At 33.9% G+C, this 18813-nt stretch overlaps 1 protein-coding gene across 3 annotated transcripts in view; it reads left to right on the plus strand.

Annotated features, from left to right (window-relative positions):
* The window catches only part of LOC127938067 (MAM domain-containing glycosylphosphatidylinositol anchor protein 2-like), a 97197-nt gene that overhangs the window by 876 nt on the left and 77508 nt on the right, over positions 1-18813 (plus strand). The gene's annotated exons all lie outside the window — the stretch shown is intronic.

The raw sequence follows: 18813 nt of genomic DNA on the forward strand, positions 1-18813 counted from the left end.
CAAATAGCCATGACATCTATTGCAAATGTGCATATTGCATGCTAAATAGTTTGTCCTTTGGGGTTTTCCTTTCATTCAGTGGAAGTCCTTGCATTGCATTAAAGAAACACTGTAGAAATGCTTCAATATTCCCAATCAACAAGGAGAAATAATAAGGAAAAATAATGCGATTAGCCAAGACATCCATAGCAAATGTGCATATTGCATGCGAAACAAGGTTTTCCTCATTTAATGGCATTGCATTTAAGAAACACTGTAGAAATACAATAAAATTCATTGCATTGCATTTAAGAAACACTGTAGAAATGCTTAAATATTCCCAAGCAGAATAATGCAAATAGCCATGACAATTATTGCAAATGTGCATATTGCATGCTAAAGAATTAATCCTTTGGGCTTTCCTTACATTCAGTGGAAGACATTGCATTGCATTAAAGAAACACTGTAGAAATGCTTCGACATTCCCAACCAACAAAGAAAAATAATGCAAATAGCATGAATATTTTATATTGCATACTAAACAGTTCATCTATTGGGTTTTTCTCATATTTAATGGAAGTTGCATGGAGAGAAATGAATGCTTTTTGATTTGCATTGAAGAAACGTTGTTTGAAAAGCTGTACGGACACTGTTTAATGAGTCAGTGTGGTTGCAAATGTCATTGCAAGTGTCTGAAATCTGAACAATGTTGAACTTTTGCCTCTCCTTATCCTCCATTCTCATCGTATACTAAGCAACTAGTGGTGTTCTAGTAGTGTAGTGTGGGTTAACCAGAGCTTTGAGTGACCATGAGTCACAAATGTGCAAATGTCAGGAGGGAAAACATCGAAGCATTGTTTACCGTGGGCTGCTGTTGTTCAGAGCCGATCTGACCAGCGGGTCACGCGTGGAGATGGTGGGCGTAATATCAACTAGATGGCTTTGGTTTCTGGAGTCGGTTCACATCAAGAGGGGCACGCATGTGTCTCTGAGGGGCTAATAGGATAATAGAGTTTGGGCAGAGTCGGGTTTCGCTGATCCATGAGAATGCACTTTAAAATCAATGACTTCAGCGCCCATGGAGGAATGGAAATGACGGTGTGAGACGCCGGTGAATGCCAACATGCTCTGAGACGCCCAGCAGTATCTGCTTCCTAATTAGTGTTAATTATAGTTTCCCTTCTAGTGTTCACTGCTCCCTACACACTCAGCAGGGGACACTTAAAGGAAGAGTTCAGCCAACAATGAAAATGTGCTCAGGATGAGGATGAGTTTGTTTCTTCATCAGGTTTGTAGAAATGTAGCATTGCATTAGTGACCCCGGAGGGTACACACTTTGAAGGGATTAGGGCATAGGGATGAGCCCTAAATATTGGAACGCAGGGTGAGTCTCGTGCTGCTGGTCTGGGAGATGTGGCATATTATGTTTGTACCATACCTGTGTAGTAGAGAGCGATGCACACTATGATTTGGAACCCATTGAGGTCCACTTCACAGTGCACAGTCTAGTGATTGGAACGAGGATCCGTCAGCCGTATCCCATCATGCATTAGTGCAGAGTGTTTGAACAGACAGTGTAATGTGTGTAACCTGATGATTAGTCATTAGTGTTATGGATCCCAGTCTAAACATCATTATGAAGATGTTTGGCTTTATGTGAAATGCTGCAGTATCTGATATTAAATACTACTGCATATAGTTAGTAACATTTTACACTTTACATGGTTCCATTTGTAAACATTTCTTAACACATTATTAAACTCTGTTTTTATTATTTTGTAATGTTTATATATGTATGTGCTATAATATATTTACATATTTTCCACCAATGTTTTGGCCATTTTTGTATACTTTTTGAAAATATATATTAATATAATTTACATTTTTAAAATGCTTTTCATTGAGCTTCAGTGTTTACAAAATGTATTTATTTATTTCATATTTAAATTTTTTGCCACATGGGATAACATGAGCTAAAAATGAATGTTAACAAACAAATAAATACTGAGACAAATGTAACGCTCGTTGTTAGTGAGTTAATGCATGAACTAATGAGACCTTACTGTGAAGGATTCTGAGCTAGTGTTGTTCTCCTGGGAAGATCTTTTCATTCTCAAGTGTTGAAGTGGTGATGAACGCTTGAGTACTAAATAAATGGATTCACTTGGCAATTTCATATTTCTTTCTCGTTCACTTCCCAACAAACACCTTTTTAATTGCTGATGAAGAGCGAAAGATTAGGTGTGGAACTGATGCTGAGTTTGTGCTGTTGATGATCCCTGTGCTGTCGCAGAGGATGATGGGAAATGTAGTTTATATTCTTATGGCTTTTTTAGAACCTTGACAGTCATAATAATTCAAAAAAGCCTGTTAAGTGCACTTTAGAGAAACGCTTTCATGACTGTTTCTAAACAGACTTAAGTAGACTTTTAAAAAGTGTCAAATTAACATTTTCGCTATAAAGTTTTTCATTTTAAATCATGGTTTTAATAATATTTTCTCAGGCTTTAAGAAGTACACTTATTTTAAAGTGTTAACTAACATACTAAATGTATTATTTGATATAATTAATAGAGTTAAATGCACTAAATTGCAACATGTAATTACAAAAATATTCTATATTATTACATGTATATTTACATATTTTATACAGATTATTTCTTGTGCACACACACTATTTTAGAAATGACATTTAAGCATATTTTAATCGTCAGTGCATTAAACCATGTTTCAAAGTTATTAAGAAATCACGTACAGTATAAAAATGTACTTAAGTGGGTCAAAAAAAAAGAAAGACTCATATTTTAAAATCAATTGCATTCAACGTTTTAAAATATAATGCATTTTTTGCATGCAATTAAGTTTCTAAAAACAATGATGTTTTTCATCATGAAATGATGACGGGTTGAAGGTTTTTTTATCCCTGATGATGATTTCAGAGGAGAGGCGTGGGAACCGTGCGTCATTATGTAACATCGTTTCATGCTACGCTTCTGTTCTTAAGCGTCAGGATGAATGAAAACAAGGCTCTGCACCAAACGCTAGTGAAGTCACAGCTTCTTCACAGCGAGCTTCAGATGCCGACCGTCTAAACTATGCAAATGCATTCCACCAGTGCAACTAAAGCGCTCTTTGTTGCTTCTCTGCGCCTCCTCCAGAGCTCTTTATCAATTCCCTTGGATCAGAAGCCTGTGTTTCCTACTGTAACGAGAGCCAGAATGAAACTGTGCTGCTGTCTGATGCAGATCTGCCGGCTGGAATCAGTGCAGCGCTGCTGTATGCAACCTCACACACTAGTGCATTATTACACTTAAATGTGAACAATGTACATTTTGAATTGGTAAAACATGCTTAAAAAATATTTAGGCCTAAACATAATATGCATGTGTCATTTCCATGCATTTGCATTAGACACTTTAAATATAAACTAATGAACGTAATAGTACTAATAAACTGGATGTGTTTTCAATGCACGATAACCAGATTTATAGATTTATTATTAGTCAGTTCACATTGTTCCAATCTAATATATTTTAACTAATTAAATATTGCGTGGCATATTTTAATCATGTTTAAATTTTGGGGATAATATAGTAAAAAAAATTTTTAAATGAAAGTTAAATAAAATAAAATACAAAAAATAAGTATTTTATTTCATCACAATTTCCTAGGCAACAAGCCTTTTTTCATTCAGATTAACTTGATGTCATAAAATAAAAAATGCAAATAAAAATAAAGACAAAAATAAAAATAAAAACGAATAAAAGTCCCATGAAAACTTTAACTAAAATAAACATGAAATGTAATTCAATATTATCAAAAACTATAAAAGTAATGTTGAATAATGCTGCTTCATACTTTTTAACTGAATAAATGTAATTGTTTTCACAAATCCATTTGCATAAATGCATTTTTTTTTTTTTTTTATGAAATCAAATATTAATAAATTAGGCCATGAAAATTTTAGTTGATCATTTTTTTTTTAATATCTGGAGATATTTTCTGAACTGTATCAAGAATCTATCAAGTAACAGATGCATTTGTGCTACTATTCTGCAGGGTTTGATTGAACGTGTGACCCTTGACCTTTAGAGTGTTTCTCCTTGCTTTTAAAAGCTAGTCAGTCTATTTCTCTTTGATTTCATAGCTGTGCAGAGTTTTATTGTGAGTTGTGTTGTATTACTGGTGTTTTATTTCACTCTCAGATCAGAGCTGAGGTCTGTTTCTGGTTCGCACAGAGCTGACAGCTGTTGTGTGAATCTTTCATGCACAGTTTTCTTTCTTCAGCTTCACTGGACTTTGTTGTTTTACTAACTAAAGAGCTGAACTACCTGCTGTATGTTAGTGTAGATCAATAGAAGTGCTGTAGAGTGCACTGGGAAAACACACACAGATGTCCCAACGTGATCATCACAGCGTAAAGAGATCTGAACATCAATGACTTAAAATACTTCTGCAACATGGCTATAATTTCAGCCAGATCCTGTAGTTAATGCAGATACTGGAACCATAACCAGTTAAGATACACTAGGGGTCAGAAGTTTGAAATTAAGATATTTAAATGTGTTTTGAAAGAAGTCTCTTCTGCTCACCAAAGAATGTATTTAGTTTATCAGAACTACAGTAAAACATGAAATATTATTGTAATTTCGAATACTAGTTTTCTGTATGAATCTGTGTTAAAGTGTAATTTATTATTTATTTATTATAATGTGCAGCTGTATTTTCAGCATCATTCCTCCAGTCTTCGGTGTCACATGATCTTCAGAAATCAGAATAATATAATTTAAATGGGAAGTCATCTCATTTATCAACAGTAAAATATGGAGTGCCACAAGGATCCGTCCTAGGTCCGTATGTGCTTATGATAACTAACTAATAAAATAAGTAAGTATAATGAAAATATGATGATTTAAATGGGGAGTCATCTCATTTATCAACAGTAAAATATGGAGTGCCACAAGGATCCGTCCTAGGTCCTTATGTGCTTATGATAACTAACTAATAAAATAATTAAGTATAATAAAAATATGATGATTTACTGCTCAAGAAACATTTCTGATTATTTTCAATGTTTAACTGAATCGTGCTGCTCAATATTTCTGTGGAAATGGTTTATTTTATTTTTCAGGATTCACAGATGAACAGAAAGTTCAAAAGAACAGCATTTATTTGCAATAGAAATCTATTGTAACTTTTCATTCATTTTTGAAGTTAGAAATCACATTTGAAAACCTATTACAATATAAAATCGTTTAATTGGATTTTTCATCAAATCAATGCACGATTGGTGAGCAGAAGAGACTTCTTCCAGGCTGATTAAAACATCTAAACTGGCTTATTTTAAAATTAAAACTAGTGTTTGTTTAAAAAAATAAAGCAATTTGTAAAGATTTTATTTGCTATAAACATTCTCGTCAGCATTATATTGGAGAGCACACGTATCAGTGGACTGTTTATTCTGAGCATTGGCCTTCAGTAGAGAGTCAGACTCATTGACAGTCTCATGCTAATGTTTCTCATGCTAATGCTTCAGCGCGTAGCTTTAGCCCACACATCCAGTCCAAGTGCTGCTTCTGCGTGAAGTAATGTCCGTTGTCATGGTGACAGCATCCGCCGCACACCTCATGCATCTTCGCAGCAGAGAGTCGGTCGCTCAAACAGATGAAGTGAGTGTGACCTGAATCAGTTTCATCTCACAGGTGTCTGTTTATCTGAGGTTTAAGCTGCTCAGAGTAAATGCTTTAACCCTTTGCTCATCTGCTTTATGAGTCACACAGCAACAAGCCGCCGTTTTATGCCCCATGTGTTGCATTCATCTGTCGGTATGTAGGGCAAACACAGGACCGGTGTTTGTGAGCCGTGGACTGATGCATCATGTGGTCAATCGATTGCATCCGTATGATGTCTTTTTATAATTTTGCCTTAATATCTCATAACTTCAACTGTATGACATGGTAAGCCAATTTCGATACGTCATTCACCTTATGCCATTATTTCCATCTGTTAAAATTTCATCCTGGTGTCGTGTTTCTTGGACGCTGTGATGATAAACGGAGGGTTTTCCGTCCAGATGAAGCATCTTGTGTTGTGTATGTTGGAGGAGTAAGCTGCTGATGCTCGTGTTAAAATATGAGCGTGGTTTGGTTTTAGTCTGTCGCTGTCGTGGGGTTATGTGTGCGATGAAAGCGTCTGTCTGTCGTTCTGCGGCGAATCCAGTGTGATTCTCTCCAGAGACACACAGAGAGATGATCGATGTCGAAACACATCCTCCGTTTGCTCTTTTTTACATCAGCCAGAACTTAAAGATGTTTTGATGCTGAAAGTCAGCGTGAGATTTGCATCCATGAAACGTCTCATTTAAGATTAAGACTAAAATAATATCATTGGAGTATATTTTAGAAGAAAATACTATTTCAGTTTTTCCTACTTTAAAATGTCATGTTTAATCCAATGTTACTTTATCTATCTATCTTAATGTTTATTTAGTTAGCCTTTTTAATTTTTTTACACTCTGTCCCCAATCTTAAAAGGCCGCTACTGCATAAAAATATTATTATTAAAATATTATTTATAAAATATTTAGGTTTTAATAAATATATATATTTTGTTAGATGATAAAATTGATTTATTAATTATGTATCCATTTTATTCACTTATTTACATAGATTTTTATTATTTATCTTTTTAAATAAATTGAATTAAGTTTAACCCTTTAAAATACAGTATAGTATTATTTCTAAAATCTTTTGTAGGAGAGAAGCTTTAAACTTAAAATATTTTTTTAATGCTTAAAATAATAATTAAATGTTGCATATGCACAAATAAGATATAAAAGAGCTTGCAAATATTAAATATTTTATGTATGCATGTGCAAACATAAAATATTTAACTATTTAAATTAATTTGTTTAGCATTAACCTAATGTGGGTTTAGCAGTGTTTGCTGTTTAATAGAAATGTATTTATGTATAGTAAAATGTATTTAGTATTGAATTTAATTATATATTTATTTATATTTATATATAATTTTATCTGTTTTAATAAATGTATTTATTTATTTATTTATTAAAGGGTTAGTTCACCTAAAAAATGAAACCCTGACTGACAAGCAACTGAACATTCATAATGCAGGTTTGTAGTTCGCTTTTTAATAGGAAAACTTTCATATTTAATATCTTTAATATTAATAATGCTTTATTTATACAGTGTATTTCAAGGACAATTTAAATAATAACAATATTTAATATGTACATTTTGAATTTCTCAAAAATTTGAAGCTTGAATATCTCAAAAATATAATAAAATTCATTGATTCATTGTATATTTAGTGATTTTTCATCTTACAGATCCAGTATCCAAAAGCAAGCACTGCTAGCATAATTTTAGACCTCGTTAGTAGCTCTTAATCAGCTAATTCTGCATGCACGAGCTGAGAGCACAGTGCTTTCGACTTTAATCCTGCATGCACTTCTGCTCAGATATGACTGTTATTAATAATGAATGGCCGGCGTGGATCAGGAAAGGTTGCTGCATGCATGCGTGGGTGCAGAGGTGTGTGTTTCTGCTTTGATCAGAACGTGGAGTGATTGCTGTGAGCCTGAAATAGCTGTGAGCCCCTCAGGAGAGAATAAGAACACCTTTACCGTGAAGAAGTGAGTCTCACTTACACACATCATGAGTTAGTGAGGGTTTCTGTGCAGTTAACCTGCATCATCTGCTCATTTCACACAGCAGGACTCCAGTTCCCAGCATGCATTTCAGTTTATTTCACATTTATTATTATTATTATTATTATTATTATTATTATTTTTTTTTTTTTATTCTATGGTGAACACAAAATTAAGATGTAAATTCAGAAAAAAAAAATTTAATAGCAAAATATACACAAATAATTGGGATAGAATAAAAAAAATCTCAAAAACCAGTAGAAAAAGTCAAATTGCAAAATATAACTACAAATAAGAGAAAAATGACAAAATTTTGAAATACAACGTCATAATATGAACTCACAATCCTTAGAAAAATATCTACATGCAAAATGTAAACGCAATAACAAGTCTATAATAAAATGTATAACTGCAAGATATAAAATCGAAATTGAATTTTGTTATCATGTAGTTGCGTGTTTTATTTTATTATTTATTTTTTTTTGCATGTCTTTTACTTGTTTTGGATGTTGTTTGTTTGTGTCATGTGCATGCTTTTTGTGTGTTGTTCGCTTGCTGTTTGTGTTGTTTAGTATTTTGCTATCGTGCGCGTACATGATGTGTTTTTTGTTGTTTGTTTGCATGCAATTTGCAAGTTTTTTGAGAGGTTTGCTTAGTTTGTGTTGTTCTGCAACACTTTTATCATGCTGTTTGCGTGTTGGATCTCCGTATGGAGTGTCTGTGGCTGTAGTAGCAGGTCAGGCCGTTCCTCCTACACAATCGTTAGCATGCGCGGCTGAAGGCGTGATGGAAGCGTGTGCTCGCGCTCGTCTCTTTGAGAAACACCTCTGATCACGTGTCGTGTTGTCTGATCATCTCTTTAGAGCCGGCCTTCACCCCATAAAACTCTTTTATAGTTGAATCTTTTATAGTACGTTTTCCTCTCTAAGGAGCCGTTTGTTTTCCGAGAGCCATCCGTCACTGAAGCACATTACATTAATTTAACCTAAAAGTTCATTTGGCATGCTCCTACTTAGTCTTGTCTAAGGTGCATTTTTATTTAATACACAGTATATTTATGTATTCTTTTATTTCATGTATATATAAAACTAATAATAGCTGACTCATTAACTTAATTATTTCATAAAAAATACACTTAATTGCAATTTATTGTTATTAATTAAATGTATTATTAATTTAGTTTTCATTTAATTAAAATAAAACAACTTATATTTATAATAATAATAATTATTTTATATAACAACAATAAAATGACAATGCTAATATTTATGGTGTTTTTTTCTTTGCATTCAAATGATGAACCATGGAGCTTTTATTTTGGTGAAAAACGGCAAGAAAACTTCTTTTCTGAAAAGCTTCAGTACATCACCAAACACATTGGAACACAGTTTGTGCAGTTTGATAATTGTACTAAACTATAACGTATAGGAATAGAAAACGGTTACTGGCCAACTTGCAAGTAAAATATAACAAATCTGATATAAGATGCATTTATATTTATACACCTAGCTTTATTTTATGGATGATATCTGCTGCGTCTTGCTGTTGTTTTGTCTGTGCGCTGGATGATTGTGTGTGTGTGTGTGTGTGTGTGTGTGTGAGTGTGTGTGTGTGTGTGTGTGTGTGTGTGTGTGTGCGTGTGTGCGTGTGTGCGTGTGCGTTTGTATGTGTGTGCATGCGTGTGTGTGTGTGTGTGTGTGTGTGCATAAGAGTCTCCTAAATGTGTTTAGGCACATACTATAAAATAAATAAATAAATAAATCATACTTTCAGTGATGGAAAACATAGTCGAATTAGGGTTTCAATAAGACAAGCCGTGAATATGAACACGAGTAATTATGATGCAAAACAATGAATTACTTCTATACCAGAACAGAAAGAAAACGTGGAGAAAAATATCTTTAAATCCTCAAAAACACAAACTTGGCAAGCAGCTTTGTATTGATTGTATCTGGAGTGTGTTTGGTGGTTATCCTGCAGGAAGACCTGCCGAAATACTGCAGTGAAGACACAGTGACTTCCACAGAGCTGCTTCACCAGCACATTTATAGATATGCTGGAAAATAAGAAAAAGATTAGCCATGTTTCTCTGCCAGCCTCATCTGTAAATCAGCCCGCTCTGTTATGATGAAAATTACATGATGAAAATTGTTGATAGTAGCACGATTACACATATTATTTAATGTACTGTCACTACTTATGGACTGCTTTTGACCTGATTCATTTCGCAAAAAAAAAAAAAAAAAAAAACCTTTATCATGAAATGCATTAAATCATTTTTTTTTTTTAGGTTTTTGCTCTTTGACCTTACTGGAATTATTTTTTTTTTCTTTTTTCTTACTGAAGTAAATAAAAATATAATCCTGTTTTACATAAATATATGGTACTTTTAGAGGTAGAATATATTATAAAATAATATTATAGAGTTATATATTTTTATATTTTAATTATATAGAATTATAGTTTTTATCGAAGATAGTGGTATGACATTAATTAAATCGGGGGGGGGGGGGGGGGGTCACACCATTACACATAATTAAACTACATTACAGCAGGGTTTTGTGACGAAAAACTGCAGGGTGAAACGCTAATAATGAATGAAATCCGAAAAATGTCAAATTAAAATGAATTAAAATTTGTGACCATTAACTGACATAATTAGTAAAGATCACTGGATATGATGAAGACAGAACGGCATAATTATTACTCTCATGTACTGTATATTAATAATTTAGTAAATAATAAATAATTACATTTAATTTAGAAAAAAAAATGATAACAATGTAGTGTGAATCAATAAACTCGGAATAATGTCCTGCCATTGTGTTAATAATCTAATCATGTATTTCAGGAGTCGTCCCCTTGATGCAAACGTGTCAAGCAGAGCCACATACTGTATTAAGCCTATTGCCTTCAGTACTATATATAATACATGTGCAAGACAAAAGATCAGAACCAGTGCTTTAAGTGGCCGGTACGCACCAGTACTCAGTACCGCTACTTCCAAATATAGCTCTTGAGGGTACCGCCACCTCTCCGTGCGCCCAGAACGTGCTTGTAGCGTACCGGTACGTTCATTTGGACATCTGTTTTAATAGAGGATTTAATCCTTTGCCTGCGCTGCAGCTTTTCAGAGCGCCCTTCACAATGCACGCTTCCTAATTCTTCCTAGTTCAGAGCGGGTTCGCGAATCATTTGAATCAATTCGAGAGTTCGTAGCAGGTTCGCGAATCATTTGAGTCAGTTCAGAGCAGGATCGCGAATCATTTGAATCAGTTCGGGAGTTCGTTGCGGGTTCGCGAATCATTTGAGTCAGTTCGGGAGTTCAAAGCAGGTTCGCGAGTCATTTGAGTTAGTTTGGGGAACGCGAATCATTTGAATCAGTTCGGGATTTCGTAGCGGGTTCGCGAATCATTTGAGTCAGTTTGGGGATCGCGAGTCATTTGAATCAGTTTGGGAGGTCGGAGTGGGATCGCGAATCATTTGAATGATTTGGATCAGTTCGGGAGTTCGGAGTGGGATCGCGAATCATTTGAATCAGTTCGGGAGTTCAAAGCGGATTCGCGAATCATTTGAGTCGTTTCGGGAGTTCAAAGTGGGTTCGCGAATCATTTGAGTCAGTTTGGTGATCACGAATCATTTGAATCAGTTCGGGAGCTCGTAGCGGGTTCGCGAATCATTTGAGTCAGTTTGGGGATCGCGAATCAATTGAATCAGTTTGGGAGTTAGTAGCGGGTTCGCGAATCATTTGAGTCAGTTCGGGAGTTCAAAGCGGATTCGGGAATCATTTGAGTTAGTTTGGGGATCGCGATTAATTTGAATCAGTTCGGGAGTTCGTAGCGGGTTCGCGAATCATTTGAGTCAGTTTGGATGTTTGAATGCAGTAATGCAGTAGCTCTTTCTAAGGGTATTTTTTTCAAAATCCTTTTGCACATTTTATTTATGTTCAGTAGTTCTTTCTAGCTCAAGCAAATCCACAAACTAATAAAAGGATTTATTATTAAGGTCGCCTGTTGACTTCTGTATATAAAAGCCCTTCAATATAGTTGTTGTTACCTCAGGGGATGAGGGGAGTCATCAAAAAAAAAAAAAAAAAAAAAAAATTCAGAAAAGACTAAAAAATGGCTATAATAGAGTACCGGCACCTCTTTTGGGCCACTTAAAGCACTGATCAGAACTATGCACACTATTGTTGTTGCCTGTTTATGACTTGTTAAAATGCATCATAAAAAAACAGTAATTTGTTTATTAATTCATAAGTTGTGTGCAGCTGCTGTATCATACATTTTATCTTTCCTAGTAAGTTACTTGAACTTTAGCTACAAGTTTATTAGATATTTGCATTTTACTTTAACTGTTAGAAGGACAAATACACATTTTCTTAAACTTTAGCTTCAAGTTTACTAAAACCTATCATTTTAATTTGAATGTGAGATGGACAGTTAAGAAAGTTGTACCTCCCAGTTTGGGATCGAGAGGTAGAAGATGAAATGATGTTCCTGTGAAGTGTTCTGCCGTCTGCACTGGACCGAGGCCATTATTAATATGCACTGACACTTGCATACAACTGAAATGATCCAGGATGTCTCGTCGTGGATCATAAAATTCCCCAAGGTGCCTTTTGCTCGTCTGATATTGAGTGCACTTCCTGAGCCTATATTATAAATCACAGCGTTTCCATAATGAAAGAATGTCTTTATTGCGTCGCTGAAGACAGAACTGCATTAAAATCAAGCAGCTTCACATTATGCTCAGCGGTGTGGCATCGCTTAAAGGGTACATGCGAAAATTGCCTGGTTTTCACATCTGTAAATAGAAATAAGTGCATATTGATACTTCTAGAAGTGGGCATTTAGGCATTTATTGCAAAAATAGAGTTTATGCAACCAAATGAGCCAACTTTAAATCTAATTTTCTTTTCTTTTTTGTGTATCATATGTTTGCAGATTTGATTATACTGTGTTCAAATAAGCAGCCAAATATAAACCTAAAAATAAAACAAAAATAACATAACATGGTATAACATAACATAACATAACATAAAATAAAATCGTATAGTATAACATAACATAATATAGCATAACATAACATTATATAACGCAACATAACATAATATAGCATAGCACAGCACAATATAACATGGTATAACATGATATAACATAACATAAAATAGTATAACATAACATAGTATATTATAACATAACAGTATTTTATAACATAACATAGTATAACATAACATAACATATCATAACATAAAATAGTACATTATAACATAACATAACATGGTATAACATAACATAAAATAGTATAGCATATCATAACATAATATTGGTATAACATGGCATAAAATAGTACAGTATAACTTGACATAACAGGGTATAACATAACTAACATAGTATAGCATAACATAACATGGTATAACATAACATAGTATAGTATAGTATAACGTTACATAACATAACATAACATTATATAACGCAACATAACATAAGTATAGCATAGCACAGCACAATATAACATGGTATAACATGATATAACATAACATAAAATAGTATAACATAACATAGTATAGTATAACAAAACATAACATAGTGTAGTATAACATAACAGTATTTTATAACATAACATACTATAAGATAACATAACATAACATGGTATAACATAGCATAACATAAAAAGTTTATTGTTACAACTTTATAGTAATTATATATGAATGGACGTTATTTTTATGGTTGATCAAGTGTAAACAAATCATTCTGAAAGTGATATCAATGATATGGTTCTTATGTTATAAGTGATGTGGACTCTGCTATTATACTGTAGTTATCATTATAGCGATTGTTCTTAAAGGGACAGTTCACCCAAAAATTAAATCCGCCATCATTTACCCTCCCTCATGTTGTTCTAAGCCTGTTTGAGTTTCTTTGTTCTGTTGAATACAGAAGAAGATGTTGTGAAGAATGACGGGAACCAAACAGTTGCTGTAGTAAAGTATGGAAAAAATATAATGGAAGCCATTGGGGAACAAAAACTCTTATTTTATTTTATTTTACAATATACACTATGTAAAATAAAAGATAAATAAAATATAGTAAAATAAAAAAATATATATATTTTTTACATTTATTTTATTTTATTTTATTTATTTCATTTTTATTTCTTATTTCAAATAATGCAGATTTGTGCATTAAGACAAGTCTTTCTACTTCAAAATTTCACATTTAATTGAGTGTGTTCCTTGCCATTTCATTTTTCCAATTTCCAAGCTACTTCGGAGTAAGGAAACCAAACCAGCACCACCTGTTTTGCAGTGAGCTGAATCCAGTTCATCGTTTGTACTGAATCAGTGTTGCTCCAGATGGTCGAGATGTGAAGCGCCAGATGTTTTCTTCACCTGATGATGGATGTCACTGAGGTCATGTGACCTGTGTTCCGGACTCATTAGTGCGCGACCCATCAGTTCGAGTCTTACTAGTGCTTCTGGCAAAATCAGCTAACACGTGTTCGGCTTCCACTAGGTTTAGCTGCATGTTTCTAGGATAATGTGGCCAGTTAACATTCCCCTCGTGATGTCATTAGTGTATTTTCCTCTGGCAGCTTGCGAGCGAGTTCATTGGTCTGTGGGCCGATGGGTTTACATGATTAAATTACGGCTGGAATGTGATCCGGGACGAACGGCGAGTCCTTGTGTGAAAAACAGCTGATTGAGAAGCATGCCAGTGCACTGGTGACATCTGTGAACAAAGAAGCCTTCAGACACACACTTCATCAGATAAATGCCATGCAGATAAACACACTCGTGTCAAACATTAAAGAACAGAGCATTTGTTATGATGCTTGCAAAAAGGCTTAATTTCGTAGATTTTCGGTTAAATCATTTTTATTTGTTTAAGGGAAAGAGTGTTAATATTTTCCTTTTCCTGCAGTGTGACAAAATCTTGACAAATTAACATGTTAAATATGCAAGATTCACTATTATAGATAGATTCCTAGACATGTTTGATGTTAACTAATCATATATCACAGTATGTCTCTGCAGAAGACTGTGACACAGTAAAGTTATTAAGTGTGATGAGTATATCCATGGAATAATCACTCTTTAACAGATTTGAGTCAGTACACCTTTGTAATGTTCTGAAGAAGTCTCTTCTGATCACCAAGCCTGCATTTATCTGATTAAAAATGTGAAATAATATTATGATTTAAAATAGCTATTTTCTATGTGAACATATTTTAAAATGTAATTTATTTACATGATCAAAGCTGAATTTTCAGCATCATTATCATTAATCCTATTTCTTTTCTTTTTTGTATCATTGTCATTTATATTATTTAATATTATAGTATTACTAATATTTAATGGACCTGTTAGTTAATGCATCAGCTAATGTTAACAAATGAAGCTTAATTTCAAAATATCAGCAATCAGGTGATTCACTGATTCGTTTGATTCACTTCAATTGGGTGATTCTTTGACTCGTTTGATTCACGTCAAGCAGATGATTCACTGATTCGTTTGATTCACTTCAGTCAAGTGATTCACTGACTCGTTTGATCCACGCCCAGCCTTGTGTTCTCCCTATTTCTTCTTGACTGTCAGACATTAACTGTGTGAATCAGTCCTGTTGGTGTGAATATATATAGCGTGGTTTAGTTTAATGTGAGTAGTGCTCTGGGTCTAGCTGTGTTGTTGTGGGTGGTTGGATGGATCAGCAGCCACAGGTGAGTTGGATCAGGTGAAGCACCGGTGGGTTGAATCTCGAGGGGAAGTGTTCGCAGTGGGAAGTGTGTGAGCTGGGTTTTACCGCGGTATGTGGTGTAAAGGTGCCAGAACCCCCCCGCTGATGTGAAGAATGAGCTCAGAGCAAATCCTGCTCATGCACTCGGCTGTTCACACACCTGGAAAATACGCTTTCCGTAAGGCTTCCAGCTCGTATTTGGAGCAGTGGATAAGTCACATGCCTTTGGTGTGAGAGACCCGGGTTCGAATCCACTGTGAGACACCAATGTGTCCCTGAGCAAGACACTTAACCCCTCGTTGCTCCAGAGGCGTGCAACCTCTGACATATATAGCAATTGTAAGTCGCTTTGGATAAACGCGTCAGCTAAATGAGTAAATGTTAAGATCTGCATTATTTTGTGTGAACATATGGATATAACTGATAAGCCGTGTTCACTTTGATTCAAAACTCAGGACAATTCAATGATTTGCCAGTGATGATTCAGTAAGAAACCTGTAAAATTGAGCAGATAATTTGTGTGTGTGTGTGTGTGTGTGTGTCATTTTATTGTTGTATTTAATGCATGTGTTTTTTTGTAAATAAAAGAATATGAATACTATTACTTTATATATATATATATATAGTTTTACTAATAGTTTGAATTGGTTTTTATTTTTACATTTTCGGCTTTTTTTGTTTATTTTCTTTATGTCATACTAATTTTGTGTGTGTGATTTGCCACATTTGTGATTTTTTTTTTTTTTTTTGGTCTAATGTTTATTTATTTACTTATTTAAAATGTCAATTTTAGTTATTTTAGTATACAGTACATAAAGTTAAACAACATTAAATGTACAAAAAAATGTTTGGGAAATAGTTTAAAATAATAAAAAAATATATCTATTTTCTAATAAAATGTTTTAAAATAATTATATCATATGTTAGAATATAAAATTCTGTTTTATATTTGTATTGAATTTAATATATATATATATACAAAATATAGAGTGATGTGTTACGTTATTTGTGTCCCTCGTTATGATGACCCTCGCAGAAGCTGGAAATGATCTAATTAGAGCGGCGTGAAGTGTTTGGCCCACGATTAGCCTTCAAGTTCAAGTTCAAGTCTGCTTTATTGTCAATTTCCACATGTACAGTACAGAGAATCGATTACACATCATTACTTCATTACGTGCACAACATTCCCTGCGTCCCGCGTCACAAAGCGTTATACACTGAGTGGCATGAATAATCCTCAGATGAGCATCACGTCACGTCCTGCAGAACAGGAGCTGGGATCATTAACAGTTGTTCTGCTCGTCGGCGCTAATGAAGCTCACAATTAAAGCCGTTATTAAGAGCAGTGACGAGCTTCTTCTGCGCCTCTCACAAACACCACACAGAGTGACGACTTATCACTGACAGACTATTGTTTTCATTGTTAGATTTTCATTTCAAAGATTTAGCAAGTTTAAGTACTTTTTACTTATTTTGCAAACATCTGATATTCAACGAGTGATGCATTATGTGGTGTAACTCCTCGATCTAAGCAGAGAATGTAGAGAATGTAAAGTCAGCTGGATCTCAGTGTGTTTCTCCTGTTCTGAGCGTCTGATAACAGATGAGGTGCTCGTGTGTCGTGGATGTTAAAGCTCGCTGAAGGATCACAGGCGTCTCTTGTTTGGTGTTTTAGTGGAAGTTCTCTGGTCTCAGACGCAGCAGAAGCATTAGTGCTCCGCTCACGCTGACAGCTTCCTATAGATGGCGTCGAGTGTAATTTAAAGCGCGGTGTGTGGTAATAAATCATCCGTGTGCAGCCGGATCGGCCGCGAGGCTTTGATGCATGGACCTGCGGAGAGTCCAGAATCACCTCCACATTCAGCACATAACGAATCATACTGTTAGTCTGCCCTCACACAAACACACACTCACACACACACACAAAAACAAACACGCAAACACAAACACACAAACACACACACACACACACACAAACTTGCAAACATACAATCACGCAAACACAAACACACACACACACACAAACACGCAAACACAAAAACACAAACACGCAAACAAAAACAAACACAAAAACAAAAACAAACACGCAAACACACAAACAAAAATAAACTAAAACAAAAACAAAAAACAAACACGCAAACAAAAACAAAAAACACAAACACGTAAACACAAACACACAAACGCAAACACGCAAACACAAACAAAAACACAAACACAAACACGCAAACAAAAAACAAAAAACACAAACACGCAAACACAAACAAAAACACAAAAACAAACACGCAAACACACAAACAAAAATAAACTAAAACAAAAACAAAAAACAAACACGCAAACAAAAACAAAAAACACAAACACGTAAACACAAACACACAAACGCAAACACGCAAACACAAACAAAAACACAAACACAAACACGCAAACAAAAAACAAAAAACACAAACACGCAAACACAAACAAAAACACAAAAACAAACACGCAAACACACAAACAAAAATAAACTAAAACAAAAACAAAAAACAAACACGCAAACAAAAACAAAAAACACAAACACGTAAACACAAACACACAAACGCAAACACGCAAACACAAACAAAAACACAAACACAAACACGCAAACAAAAAACAAAAAACACAAACACGCAAACACAAACAAAAACACAAAAACAAACACACAAACAAACAAACAAAAATAAACTAAAACAAAAACAAAAAACAAACACGCAAACAAAAACAAAAAACACAAACACGTAAACACAAACACACAAACGCAAACACGCAAACACAAACAAAAACACAAACACAAACACGCAAACAAAAACAAAAAACAAACACAAATGCAAACACAAACACAAAAACACACAAACACAAACAAAAACACGCAAACACACAAACACAAACAAGCAAACAAAAACACGCAAACACACAAACATCTAAAAAAAAAACTAACTCAATAAAACAGAATAAAAACATGATTTTTTAAAAATTAGAGTTATGTGTTTTTGCTAATAAACTCTTCATTTATTCTTAAAAAAATATTAAAAGCAGTATTTTGGAATAAAATTTTGCATGTTGAATAAATTTATTACATTTTTTTTTTATTATTATTGTTTTATAATCATTCATCCAATTAGATAACCTTAATGCTAACAGTTAACTTAAAAATAAAAGTAAAAAATTTATTTATTTTCTCAAAACAAGTATTATTTTACACAGTTTTGTAAAATTATTTTATTTTCCGTTTTTATATATAAGTTTATGCTACCAGTTTTCTTGTTGTAACATTGATTTTTTTAAATTGATTGATTGTTTCAAATTGTATTGATACATTGTTTCGATTTTTTCATAGATACATTCTCTAAATTTTTAATTGATACATTGTTTACATTTTTCATTGATACATTGTTACAAAACAAAGCAGCTCTC

This window comes from Carassius gibelio, chromosome A20, assembly GCF_023724105.1.
Source record: "Carassius gibelio isolate Cgi1373 ecotype wild population from Czech Republic chromosome A20, carGib1.2-hapl.c, whole genome shotgun sequence".
NCBI classification, from domain to species: domain Eukaryota; kingdom Metazoa; phylum Chordata; class Actinopteri; order Cypriniformes; family Cyprinidae; genus Carassius; species Carassius gibelio.